General features: G+C 41.9%; 1 protein-coding gene across 1 annotated transcript in view; it reads right to left on the bottom strand.

Annotated features, from left to right (window-relative positions):
* The window catches only part of JADE3 (jade family PHD finger 3), a 103,252-nt gene that overhangs the window by 71,618 nt on the left and 17,555 nt on the right, over window positions 1-14,079 (bottom strand). The gene's annotated exons all lie outside the window — the stretch shown is intronic.

The raw sequence follows: 14,079 nt of genomic DNA, 5'->3' as shown, positions 1-14,079 counted from the left end.
GTAAGGAATAATTCATTTAATTGGGCCTGAAAATTATTATAGTCAGGGGGTTACAAGCGTTTTACTGGCCTTGAATGAAGTTGCTTTAATTATCAGGCCTTGCACATAATTAAATCAGTATTATTTGTAGAATTGTTGCCTATTTAATCACTAAAGTCAAACTGCTCCCACAGCTAAAGAGGTCTCCACATACCCTAGCCAGTTTGGCTCAGTGGATAGAGCATCGGCCTGCAGACTGAAGGGTCCCAGGTTCGATTCCAGTCAAGGGCACATGCCCGGGTTGCGGGCTCAATCCCCAGTAGGGGACGTGGAGGAGGCAGCTAATCAATGATTCTCTCTCATCATTGGTGTTTCTTTCTCTCTCTTCCTTCCTCTCTGAAATCAATAAAAATATATTAAAAAAACAACAACAAAAAGAGATCTCCACAGAAACATGCCATTGAAATGAAGAGTACTTTGTAAAATAAAGAGTGAGAATAATAAGTACTTTCTTTTTAATTAGTCACTTTGGCTACTGCTGAAAGGAAGAATGAAAGTCTTAGCAGTGGAAAATGAGTATCATTAACCTGCCCTTGTGCAAGGAGGGTGAGTCTGGCATAAAAACAGTGGGGTCAGAACTCAGGCAGCTCCCTGCTGCTGCCCTGCCCCCAGCCAAGGGGATAATGGCTTTTAGTGGTAATAAATGAGACAACATGCTGTACTTGAGAATTTTCTTTCCAAAGGTATCATATCTGTTGTACCAACACGTTTTTATCTGTACATCATTATATGCCCAGACGATTATGAGTTAAGCTTGAATGTACCTGAAATCTGATGGATCTGAAGAGACACCTGGGAAGCCCACTGTGGTTTTTAAGGAATGTATGTTTCCACCATAAAAAAAATAGTGAAAGCTGCTGCAGCATAAAAGCACGTGCTTCGCCCAGGTGCTTTTAGGACTTCCTGCCAGCAGAGATTCTGCACCACGTAACTAACAATAGCAAATACTTCCATAAAAGTAACTGTCATTTACTAGTTTCTCCCTATTAGATGTCAAGATTAACAACAAAACCAAACCAAAAAACAGTTTAGGAGGCGCTGATAGATTCCCAAGTTAATGAGGTTAGTGTGGCTTGAATACTAATTTCTTTCTAGACCCATATTCCTGGCTGCTGGAGCTTCATGTGGCCTGGCGCCACAATCACCAGAAATACTGGATGAGAGAAAAAGCCCTAATATCGTGGAAAAGCAGCCAGCTAGACCACCGCAAAGCCTTGCAGAGACTCAGGTCTGAGCCTAATCTATGAGTCAAAAGCTGATTACACACATCCCCACCTCTCCAGACTAACTTCTCCATCCCTCAAGTGCAAGCAAGCACGTACACCCTAAGATGTCACAGGGCAGTGTATTTATCCTTGGAAGACAGTCTGGTGATAAAATGCAAGACCATAATGTTAGGAAGGAGAAAGTGTAGGGGACACCAGAGACAAACAGAGAGGGGAGGAGGAGAAAAGCGTTGATGAATGAAGTCCTGGGGCGCAAAGGTTACTGGAAAACAGCAGGCGAGAGGGAAGAAAATGTGACAGCAGGAGAGAAGTAAGAGAAGTAAGAGACAGGGCCAAGGAAAACAACAAGGTCAATGATATGCTCCCTGAGGACAAAGAACTGTGCTTCCGGATGGGATTACCACCCATGCCTTCAGAAAAGTGGCTTTGTTTTTCAGGAGGGCATTATGTCTTCTGCCAATAGTGTAGCTCCTCTACTTACCCTTAGAAACTCGTGTCCACTTCACTACACCAAACACTGCATCTCTGAGTCTATTATTTGCAAGATATACAAATTTGGGTAGGGGAGAATCCAAAACATCACTTAAAATATCAGTCAACACACGCACCAACCTTTCTGTCCACCGCATGCAACTATAACATCTGGACAAATGTATCAGCAGCTGTGAGGAAGGAACTGTTTAACGTGGATATCAGCAGGCGGGTCAGGGAAGAATACCAAAAAGCCATGTACAACTGACCTGGTGGTGACATTACTACTTTTTTTCCTCTTGTATTTTCTGGCCTGAACTCAACACAACAAAACCTGAAAGTGAGCACTGTGGTTGGAGCACATGTTCTGGCTCAAGGTGCTGTTTTTGGAAACGGGGAACCACAAAAACTCAAAGAGACTGGGGGGTGGGCGGGGGGGAGGAGGGAAATCCCCTGGGTTTTTCTCTCCGTTTTCTCCCTTCTCTTATGCCCAGAAATATCCCATGATTGAGGCTGTCGCAGCAGCAATAAAATTGATTGGCAGAGGGAGACTGTAGGAGTTAAAACTCTAGAAGGAGAGGAACCTTCCATTCTATTTGGTGGAGCTATAGTTCCAAAAGGGCAAAGCCAAATCCCATTGTGGTTTTTTGTTTGTTTGTTTGTTTGTTTGTTTTTTACTTTCTTTCTCTGCCTGCCTGCCCCTTGTACTTGAGAGGCAGTGCATCATGAAAATGTGTGGCTTTTCACTGGAGGACCAAAAAAGAAAGTTCTAGGAAACCAGAAAGTACCATGAAAATAACAAAGAGGGAAGAGCTCAGGAAAGCTCTTAAGGCTGCTGATGAACAACTCAGGTCACCGCGCCCCCCGCCCGCCCCCACCCCCACCCCCGTGCATATGTGGATGTGATCCTAATTAACATGTCAAAGACTTTGAGAACTGAGCTAACAGACTAACACTCAGGTCCCAGAGTGACGAAAGGATGTCACACGTGGGGCAGATCTGAATAACACTGCAAAGGCATTGAATACTAAACTGGACATTGGAGCTACAGAAAGTGAGTTGGAACTTGCAGTCTGAACCTAACTAGGTCAGTTAACTGCTAAAGCAAATATAGGGTGTGCCCCAAAATGTATACACACACTTTGAATAATTATAAAGGCAGTGCTTATTAAGATAATTTCATTTTCAAAATTGAGCTATCAGTTGTTAAAGTGTGTACACATTTTTGGGGGACACCCTGTATATCAACATTCACCATTAAATTGAAACAAGATTCAGAGTCTAATACATAATAATCAAAACGTCCAGGATAAGGTCCAAAATTAGCATATAAAGCAGCACAAAAATGCCAACTCACATGGGAAAAGACAATCAACAGACACCAATAATGAGAAGACACAAATGTATAAATTATCTAATAAATATGTTAAAACAGCTATTATAAAAATGCTCAAAAGAGCAATTGCCAAACTTGACCACTCTTGAAAGTAAGTCAAAATAGAAATATTGGCAAAGTGAAGATATAAAGGATAATCCAATTGAAACTTTAGAATTGGAAAATGAAATAACCAAAATTAAAAATTCACTGGAAGAATGCAATAGCACAATGGAGGAGGCAGTAAACTTGAAAATAGGTAAATAAACCAGCCCATTTAAATAAAAGAAAGAAAAAAGACGGGGGAGGGGAGAATAAAGCTTCAGGGACCTGTAGGATAACAATAAGGGCTCCAATATTTGTGTAATTGGGATGCAATACGGAGAAAAAAAGAGTGTGATGCTAAAAAGTATTTGAAGAAAAAAAACAGCTCAAAATTGTTGAGAAGCTGAGAGAACACCAAAAATAATAAATACAAAGAAATCCACACCCAGACACATCGTAAGAAACTGTTGAAAACTAAAGACAAAGAAACACTAACAAAGAGTTCAACATTCCATTATTGACAATAGATGGAACATCTAGAAAGAAAATCAGCAAGAATATGGAAAGTTTACACACCACCAGCCCCAAATTGACCTAGCTGGCATTTGTAAAACATTTCTCCCAAGATGAGCAACATACACATGCTTTTCAAGTACCCATAGATCATTCCCCAGGAATTGCTGGTGGGACTGTAAAATGGTTCAGCCACCTTGGAAAACAGATGGACAGTTTCTTTAAAAAGTTAAGCATAACTTTACCATACAACCCAGCAATTCTACTCTAGGAATCTACCCAAGAGAAATAAAAACACATGTCTACACAAGGACATATACTTGAATGTTCACAGCATTATTTATAAGAACCAAAATCTTGGAACACCCCAAATGTCTACCCACAGCAAACAGATAACCATAATGTGGTATATACACATAACATAATACGATTCAACAATTAAAAGGAATTAATTATTGATATATGGCATAACCATGGATGAACCTAAAAAACATTTTGCTATATGAAAGAAGCCAAACACAAAAGACCATATAACATATGATTCAATTTATATGAAATGTCCACAAAATACAAATTTATAGACACACAAAGTAGATTAGTGTTGCAAAGGGCTGGGGGGAAGGGGGATGGAGTGAGGGCAAATGGGCACAAGGAATTTTTTTTATTATTTTTTATTATTAGTTAAGGTATTACAAATGTGTCCTCTCCCCCCCCCCCCCCCGCCCCGCACACTCATGCTCCCATCCCCCTGTTGTCCATGTCCATTGGTTTGGCTTATATACATGTATACAAGGCCTTCGGTTGATCTCTTCCCCTTACCCCCGCCCTCCCCTACTTTCCTTCTGGGGATTGATAGCCTGATCGCTGTTTCTCAGTCTTTGGGTCTGTCCCTTTTCATCAGTCTATGTTGTTCTCTATAATCCACAAATGAGTGAGATCATGTGTATTTATCTTTCTCTGACTGGCTTATTTCACTTAGCATAATGCTCTCCAGTTCCATCCATGCTGTTGCAAAAGGCAAGAGTTCCTTTTTTTTTTTTTTTTTTTTTTTTTACCGCAGCATAGTATTCCATCGTGTATATGTACCACAGTTTTCTAATCCACTCATCTGCTGATGGGCACTTAGGCTGTTTCCAAATCTTAGCTATGGTGAATTGGGGCACAAGGAATTTTATCGGAGTGACAGAAATACTCTAAAACTGGATTATGGAGTTGGTTACGTAACTTGGTAAATTTACTTTAAAAAGCACTACATTTTTTGGGGGGGGGGCATCCTATATATGTAACCTGGGAGTGGCATGGTTTCAAAAAAAAATGAGTTTGACCTCATTTCAGGGAAACAGGATTGGCATATTACTACAACTTAGTAAAAACAAACGTTAGCTGAAAGGCAGGAATACCACCGTTTCAGAAAAGGACCTGGAGGAGGTCTCATGCTGAGAATGAGAGATGTGAGAATCACATCACTGAAGTCCCTGATCCAAGTCCACACGATATAATCTTGTGAAGATGGCTTGCCCTCCCACACAACTCACCCAAAGAGACAGTATCAGTGGTGTAATGATAAATGTTTAACATCAGGCTCTTGGTGCAAGGGGAGCTCCCTGCCTTGTAGTTTACACATTTCTGTTCACAATCAGTTTTAAGCTATTAAGATGATATCAGTTACCACGGAGTTGGAAAGTGTTGTGCACAATCAGCTCTTGCAAGCTGGTGTGAGGTGGCTAAATCACACAAAAATGTAATCAGTTGAATTTTCACTGTATATCAAAAATTGCCATCTTGGCTTACACACGTCAGACCTCAAAAACTAGGTGACCTGAAGTGCATCTTGAAGTAGGGGTTCATCATTAGTATAAATATAAATGGGTTTCAGAGTCCAAGTGGAAGGCCAGCCCTGGATGAAAGTGAAGGGCATAAGATACAGGACAGCGTGGAAACAACATGCTTAAGACAAAATAAAAAGAACAGACATAAACCCCTGTACATAATTCTGTATGATTAGACTATAGCGTGGTGTGAAAGACTGACAAGCAGTGAGTTTGGGGAGCCAAGCTAGAGGCAGACTGTAAAGAGGGGTATGGGACTATGCTCATGGGCACGCTTTGCTATATCATATATGCTTCACATACTTTAATTCATTTAATCATACCTATGACATGATGTTAGCCATTTTTATAAAAGAGCCTCAGTGAGAGATCAGAGAGCGGCGACTTGAACCCATGGACTGATTCACAAAGCCATGCTTCCCCACCACATCATGCTGCTTCCGTGCGAGGGCTGGGTGATGATTCAAGAACGCCTCCTTCCTAATTCTGCCCACTGCCCCTTAAGTCCTCTACATTTACCTGAACCCCCAAAAGGGAGACTATGGCACTTTTTTTCTTCAGGCTCAGCTAGGAAATTCTACTATATCCCTTTGGGATCTATTTCAACAGTTAGAAACACTTCCTTTCCTGGACCCCTCATAGCAATAAAGTCCTATTTTTAGGACACCTGTATTTCATGGTGGTAATAGACCCAAGGGTGAATATGTATATAGAACTTACACATATAGAGAATATACATATGCATGCATAGTACAGAGATTTGTTTTCCTGTCACATAAAAGGAAGTTTCCAAATCAAGAAAATATTTTTCACTCTAAAAATTAATGTGTAGTGTGCATTTATAACTGATTGTTTCTAGGAACTCTATGATAGCTGACCCACTTAAGAAGCTTATATTTCAATGAGTAACAGAAATTAACTTAGGCCTATAAACATCCTTAAATGCACGAAGAGTATAGATGTGGCTCATTTGGGAAGAGGTCGGGAGATAACTCAATGGACTTCCGATGCCAGTGGGCAAGGAAGGTCTCTAAGCCCTGAGGAAAGGCCCACTATAGGGTTAGGGATGAGGGCAACTGCAGGCTCCGTTCCTGGTCAGAGTTGGGCTTTCCTCATTTAAAAGTTACCAGTTATTTCCTCTCACTAGTCACAGAGAGACAGCCTCACAAAAGAAGCCTATTGACAGAAAGTCAATTAGGTCATTAGATTGTAAAAAACCCAACTTAGAAGCAGGAAAACAAAATTTAAATGATGGTCTTTATCTTCTAGCCAAGAAGACTTCCCCAAGCTCCTGACACTTGGGCCTCAAGTGCTCCCAATTAACAATCTTCTTCAAATAACTAGGTAACAGTTCTGGCTTTTCATTCATTCAACTTCTCCTGATCTGAAGGGCTAATTTTATTTATTTATTTCCCTTTATTTATTCATTTAATTTTTCCTTGGCTTTATTGAGGTATAATGACAAATAAAATTTTAATATATTTAAAAGTGCACAATGTGAGCATTTGATATACATATACATTGTGAAAGGATTCCCACCCCAGAGTTAAGACATCCATCCCATCACTTCATATTCTTCTTTTTCTTTTTGTGGTGAGAACATTTAAGATCTACTCTCTTAGTAACTTTCAACTATACAATACAGTATTGTTAACTATAGCCACCAGGCTATACATTAGATTCCCAGAACTTATTCTAATAACTGAAAGTCTGTACCCTTTTACCAACCTCTTCTTATTTCCTCATTCCCTAGTCCCTGATAACCACCATTCTATACTGTTGCTATGAGTTTGACTTTTTTTTTTTTAGAGTCTATATATAAGTGATACCATGCAGTATTTGTCTTTGTCTGGCTTATTTAACTTAGCATAATGCCCTCCAGGTTCATCAATGTGGTCACAAATGGCAGGATTTCCTGAAGGGCTAATTTTAAAAGTAGAGACAATGGCCCAGCCTGCGTGGTTCAGAGATTGAGCATTGACTTATGAACCAGGAGGTCACGGTTTGATTCTGGTCGGGGCACAGGCCCGAGTTGTGGGCTTGATCCCCAGTAGGGGGTGTGCAGGAGGCAGCTGATCCATAATTCTCTCTCATCATTGATGTTTCTCTCTCTCTCTCTCTCTCTCTCTCTCTCTCTCTCTCTCTCTCTCTTCCTCTCTAAAATCAATAAAAAAATATGTTGTCAAGCTAATTCAGAATATTTATAAATACCAGTTGTTAGTGAACCATGTTTTAATCTGTTCTTCCTGTCTCTCAGGATGTTTCAAATTTGTATGTATTTAATACTCAGTGGTCTTGTAGATAACTTTTTATTAATGTAAAAAAGATCCATTCTTTAGTTTGAATCCATTTTAAATCCTTTGGGTGCTGGCTGACAGGGCAGACTGAGACCCTCCATTTGAGCTCTAGTCTCCATGTTCATTCTGGACAATTGCAAATCAATGATTGACAAGGAGTAGCAGGGGAGCCTGCTTGGAGCGGTATGAAGTGAGGATGTAGGGCAGAGCAATGCCTAGTGCCTGGAACACACTGCCCATTTGCTGAATTTGTTGATTTGATTATGCTGTTCACTAGTGTAAAAAGGCAAGTGTTAAAATAAAACCTGTTAGGGAAAAGGAGGCTCTATCACAATGAACTGCAGTATATTTTGCCAAAGCTATTAGATTTTTGAGGCAGTTGGTAGTTTATCAATGTTTATTGCTCCAATATAGTTATTTTATGGCCATTACTAGCAAAAGCAGATTATATAAATAGCGTTTGACAGGAAAAAAGGGCCTAGTGTGAGTCTGCTCTGGATTGCCTAAAACAAAGATTCCTAATGTCATCCTTAAAGAGAGAACAATAACATTATGGAAGGAACATCAGTTTCTCATTTTGTGAGAGTAGCTCTAGACCAGTGATGGTGAACCTTTTGAGCTCGGCGTGTCAGCATTTTGAAAAACCCTAACTTAACTCTGGTGCCGTGTCACATATAGAAATTTTTTTATATTTGCAACCATAATAAAACAAAGACTTATATTTTTGATATTTATTTTATATATTTAAATGCTATTTAACAAAGAAAAATCAACCAAAAAAATAAGTTCACGTGTCACCTCTGACACGCGTGTCATAGGTTCGCCATCACTGCTCTAGAAAGTCTTTCTGCAGTGTTCTTGAGCACCCACCCAACCTGCAGAGGTATCCAGGTTTTTTTCCTGTGAAGACCTCCTCAGGTACCAGTAATGACCACAGTATTTCAAGGTGCTGATACAGCATTAAAACCAGCAATCAGTAGTGAATTTCAGGGATTTTGTGTAGGACGGGACATGATCCACAGGCAATGTCGTAGGGCAGTAGTCGGCAAACTGCGGCTCGCAAGTTACATGCGGCTCTTTGGCCCCTTGAGTGTGGCTCTTCCACAAAATATCACGTGCGGGCGCACATGTACAGTGCGATTGAAATACGCAGAAGTTGGTATTTTGTGGAACAGCCACACTCAAGGGGCCAAAGAGCCGCATGTGGCTTGCGAGCCACAGTTTGCCGACCACTGTCATAGGGTGTTTGGGTGTCAAAACATAATTTTCAAAATTAAAAACATGACTCACGTACAAATAGAGAATGAACATCTGACAAATACTAATTTATTACTGAGGGAACCAGCAGGATGTAAGGCTGATTCAAAGAATATGTGACAGATTCAGTATATATAGGAACTGAAAGTAATGCTACTAGGATAGCTAAATTAGATGCACTATAGGTCAGTTAATCTAAATTCTTAGGATTATTTCGTCTACCAAACAGAAACTTATACAACTTTTCCAGACAAAGACATGTAATTTAACATGTCCCTTCAAGAAGTCTGGACCGTAATCATCATCTATACTAATAAAAGGGTAATATGCTAATTAGACCGGACATCTTCCAGATGACCTTCCAGACGTCCTTCCAGACAAAGCCACAGTGGCTGCAGGGGTCAAGGGCCAGCAGTTGCAGCGGCTGTGAGGGCTGGTCCAGTGCCATGGTCCCTTTAGCAGAGGCCACGGGAGAAGGCGCCGCAGGAGAAGGCCGGCACCGCGTGAGAAGGGAGAAGATGAGAAGGCTGGCACAGTGGGAGAAGGGAGAAGGGAGAAGGGAGAAAGTGGCAGTTAGGCAATTAGGGGAATCAGGCTGGCAGGGGAGAGCAGTTAGGCAGTTAGGGGGATCAGGCCAGCAGGGGAGAACAGTTAGAGCGATCAAGCCGGCAGTGGAGCAGTTAGGGGCATCATGCAGGCATGCAGGTGAGCAGTTAGGAGCCAGTGGTTCCAGATTATGTGAGGGATCCCAGATTAGAGAGGGTGCAGGCCAGGCTGAGGGACCCCCCCCACCACACACACACACACACGAATTTCGTGCACCAGGGCTCTAGTATATGTATATGTATGTATGTATGTATGTATGTATGTATGTATATATATATATATATATATATATATATATATATGCCTAAGTGACTGTCTGACAGCCCGACCAGTAGCTATGACATACAGTGACCACTGGGGGCAGATGCTGCCACCAGTAGCTATGACGCACACTGACCACCAGGGGGCAGACGCTCATTGCAGAAACAGAAACCACATGCATGAAAACATGGAACAGACTGTTGAATCTCAGAGGGGAGGGGGGACTGGGGAGGGAGGGACGAGATTAACCCAAGATCTTATATGCATAGAGGCCCCATACACAGATTCGTGCACTGGTGGGGTCCCTCGGCCTGGCCTGTGGGGATCGGGCCAAAACCAGCTGTCTGACATCTGCTGAGGGGGTCCCGGATTTCAAGAGGGCACAGGCCAGGCCGAGGGACCCCACTGGTGCACAAATCTGTGCACTAGGCCTCTAGTTAGTAAATAATGAACCAAAGATGCAATCCCCTAGAGAACGAAATAATCCTTGGGTGGGCCTCTCAGTTAATGCTCCAGTACGACAATCAAAGGACCTTTGATCATTCTTTTGTATTATTTTAAAGTTTTAAGTAATTTCTATTAACAAGAGGGCTAATGGTTTATTTATACCCGAGTCTAAGTCTTTGAAAGTAAAATGTTCTAGGGGGCCAGCCTTTAGAATAGTGTGGTAGCACTTATATATTTTACTTTATGCAAGCATTCCAGCATAGTCATTTATGTATCTTTCAAACCAATCACACGATCTTAGAAACCACCTGAGATCCAGCTTTTTCCTAGAGTAGGAACACTTTCTTTAGCAGCCTTGACAGATGATCATGAAGTATTTGTGTGCAAGGAGGAAGGAAACTAACATTACTGAGTGTGTATTATGTGCAAATTTATTTTCAAAGTGTCAGATTTCTTTTCTCACAGTAACATGCTACCTATACATTTAGCCACATTTATCAAATAAATGAATTTCTTCAGCAAAATTGCTCTAAAGTATATCTTAATTTAAAAATTCATACACAGTATATTTACTCTTCTTTATGTATAGTTCCAAGTTTTGACATTTGTGCACGAATGTAATTACAACCACAAAAAAGATACAGGATAGTTCCAAGCATAATTGTTTTTTAAATGTCAATTAATCAATATGTATTTATTTACAAATAACAACCATTTCATTTGCTCACAATTCTGTGGGTTAGCAATTTGAGCTAGAATCAGCCAGGTCATTCTTCTGTTGTCTTTCCTACAGTCCCTTATGTGGTTACAAAGTCATCTGCAATGTGACTGCGGCTGAATATTTTAAGATGGCCTCACTCATATGTCTGATGATTGGCTGTTGACTGGCCTCTCTCTCCACATCATCTCTCTTCCTCCAGCAGGCTAGCTGGGGCTTCTTCCCATGGGTGCTTTGGGGTCCCGAGGGTGCAAGAGGAAAGCTACAAGACTTCTTGAGACCTGGGCTCATAAGTCACCCAGAGTTTCACTGCATTTTATTGGCCAAAGCAAGGTATAAGCACAGTCCAAATTAAAGGAATACACAGGCTCTACCCCTTCACAGAAAGAGCTACAGAGTCACACTGTTGAAGGGGTGTACATACAGAGATGAAAGGACTTTGTGGCCATTAGGCACTCCATCACACCACCCCATTTGGAAAAAATGAGTGTTGAGTACATTTAGATCCGTGGGCCTTCAGAGATGGAATGAACCACTGAGGTGAAAATAAAAATGAGCTTTTTCAGCAGTGGGTCCTGAGGAATGTGCAGATGGAACAAACCCAGGGGAATGTGCAGAACTCCAGGCAGAGACAGTACAGACAGAGTGGCAGGATGACTTACGGTATGTTTAGACTCCAGTGAATGTGTGCTTGGGTGGAGTGGACCGAGAAGAGGATCTAAGAAGTAAGAGGTAGAAATGGCGGGAAAGATTATGATCGGGTGTAGGGGGCATTCACTGCTAGACTCTCGGGAGTACAGATACCACCTACTATGCAGTAAGTTCCAGGGGTCGGTGGTGGCCTAGTGGCAGGAGTGGAGATGGTACAGAGAAGAGGCCTTTAGAGCCTGCGTCTTTATGGACAGCAGTCTGGAAGGAACCTGAGTTGGACGTGGCTTGTAGTGACACAGAAATCATGGCAAGAAGCAGACTAGAGACCATTTCCCTAAAGGCAAATGACTACATGGATTCTCCTAAAGGACATAATTGGAGCTTTACAGGTAGGTTTATTTAGAAGTATAAAAAATGTTTATTCTCCTCTTGCATCTCAGCCACTGACATGCCACCCAGACTGAGGAAGACTTGAAAACTTCGGGGCCACATGAGCCACGGCCGCATTGGCAAGCATAGGAAGCACCCAGGGGGCCGAGGTAATGCTGGTGGCTTGCATCATCACAGGAGAAACTTCGACAAATATTACCCAGGCTACTTTGGGAAAGTTGGTATGAGGCATTACCACTTAAAGAGGAACCAGAACTTCTGCCCAACTGTCAATCTAGATAACTGTGGACCCTGGCCAGTGAGCAGACACGGGTAAATGCTGCCAAAAGCAAGACTGGAGTTGCTCCTGTCACTGATTTTGTGTGACTGGCTACTACAAAGTTCTGGGGAAGGGAAAGCACCAAAGCAGCCTGTCATTCTGAAGGCCAAGTTCTTCAGCAAAAGAGCTGAGGGCAAGATTAAGGGTGTTGGTGGGACCTGAGTCCTGGAAGCTTGAAGCTATATGAAGGGAAGTTCATTAAAATGTCTACAAGTTTAAAAAAAAAGTTTATTCTGGATTTAAGTTGGTTGTCCTACAGAGAGTTCAACTTAGGCTCATAATACACACACACACCCTTCTCCTGTATAAGATGCAAGTTTCATATGAGACAAATAGGATACAATTGTTTATAGTCCAAGTTTGTCTATATTTGCAAGTAAATTCCTAGTCCTCTTCAACATTGTAAGTGGACAAGGAATCATGGGGAAGGCTAGGAACCATGATGGAGCCAGGGAATAGCTGCCTGCAGCTCTGACTGCAATCTACACTGTGAAGACATGCTCTGCCCAGGCAGGCTGTATAGCCACACCTTCAACACTAGCAGCATGGCAAAGCATCAGTTTCCTTTAGACAGTCGGTGAAATGCGTGTTTCTCTTACAAACTATGGCTTTCCACAGAATTTGTGTGGCCATTAGAACATGCTACATGCTATTTTTCAACACAAAATGATAACTGATGTTTAGTTTGTCAATTAAATATCAGGCAGCAATTCTTTCAGGCATTTGTGGGAGATAGGATGTAGAGAATTTAAGGCTGTCCTACCAATCAGGGAGTGATAGTCTAGTTGTAAACCTTCAGGCCACGTGTATACAAAACAGGTCACAGAGTGAGGAAGTATGGCATGAGGTGCCAAAGTTGACTAGAAAAGATAGGACTTAATGAGGGACTATGGAATCGGATATGGCGTCCAAACGAGTGGTGTGTGGGAGCAGAGGCGTCTCCTGCGGAGCTAGAATTTGCAGGAATTGGTTCAGGTAGGGTTAACAGGGCAGAAGAAGGAAGGATGTTCCAACTGTGAGGAAAGGCTCCAGGTAAAGCTCAGTGTTGGCCTGTTGGTGGTACTGGGGGAGAGGAAGGAGGCAGTAAGGAAGCAGTTCAAAGATGACATCCCAGATTGTGTGCGCAAGACTTCCTGTCCCACCCAGTTTCCCCTGGAATCCCAGGTGAACAACTGTCCTCAGCTGATGGATTGTGTCATGGGAAAACATTACAAAACAACTGAACTAACGGAAAAGAAAGGGCATTTAGGTTCCTCTTTCCACATACTGGGTTTCATCCATTGTCACGTAGGTGAATAGGTAGCCCTTTCTGCATACCTCATAGGCTAGAGAGACATTCTCTGGGGGAAAACACATACCTTGATACTTGCTCAGACCAAGCTAGACCATACCACACAGCAGTTATGCAAGAAAGGGGCCTCCGTTGCATTTTCTAATGACATAGTACTCTAGGGAGAGATTTGACTGGGCATGTTGAACTTTTGCAATTCTCTCCTCAAAGTTTTCTCAAAACTTGAGAGGTTTCCTGTAAAAAGATGTGTTTAAGATAGGATCTGAGAAATTGTAGAAGGTTCATCTTGGGGGCTCCACGAAATCATGCCTCATCAAGTGTCCTCATCAGCTAGCTTTAAAAAG

The sequence above is a fragment of the Myotis daubentonii genome, chromosome X (assembly GCF_963259705.1).
Source record: "Myotis daubentonii chromosome X, mMyoDau2.1, whole genome shotgun sequence".
Taxonomy (NCBI): Eukaryota; Metazoa; Chordata; class Mammalia; order Chiroptera; family Vespertilionidae; genus Myotis; species Myotis daubentonii.
The sequence above is the reverse complement of the archived record's forward strand: the minus strand, read 5'-3'. Positions and strand labels throughout refer to the sequence as shown.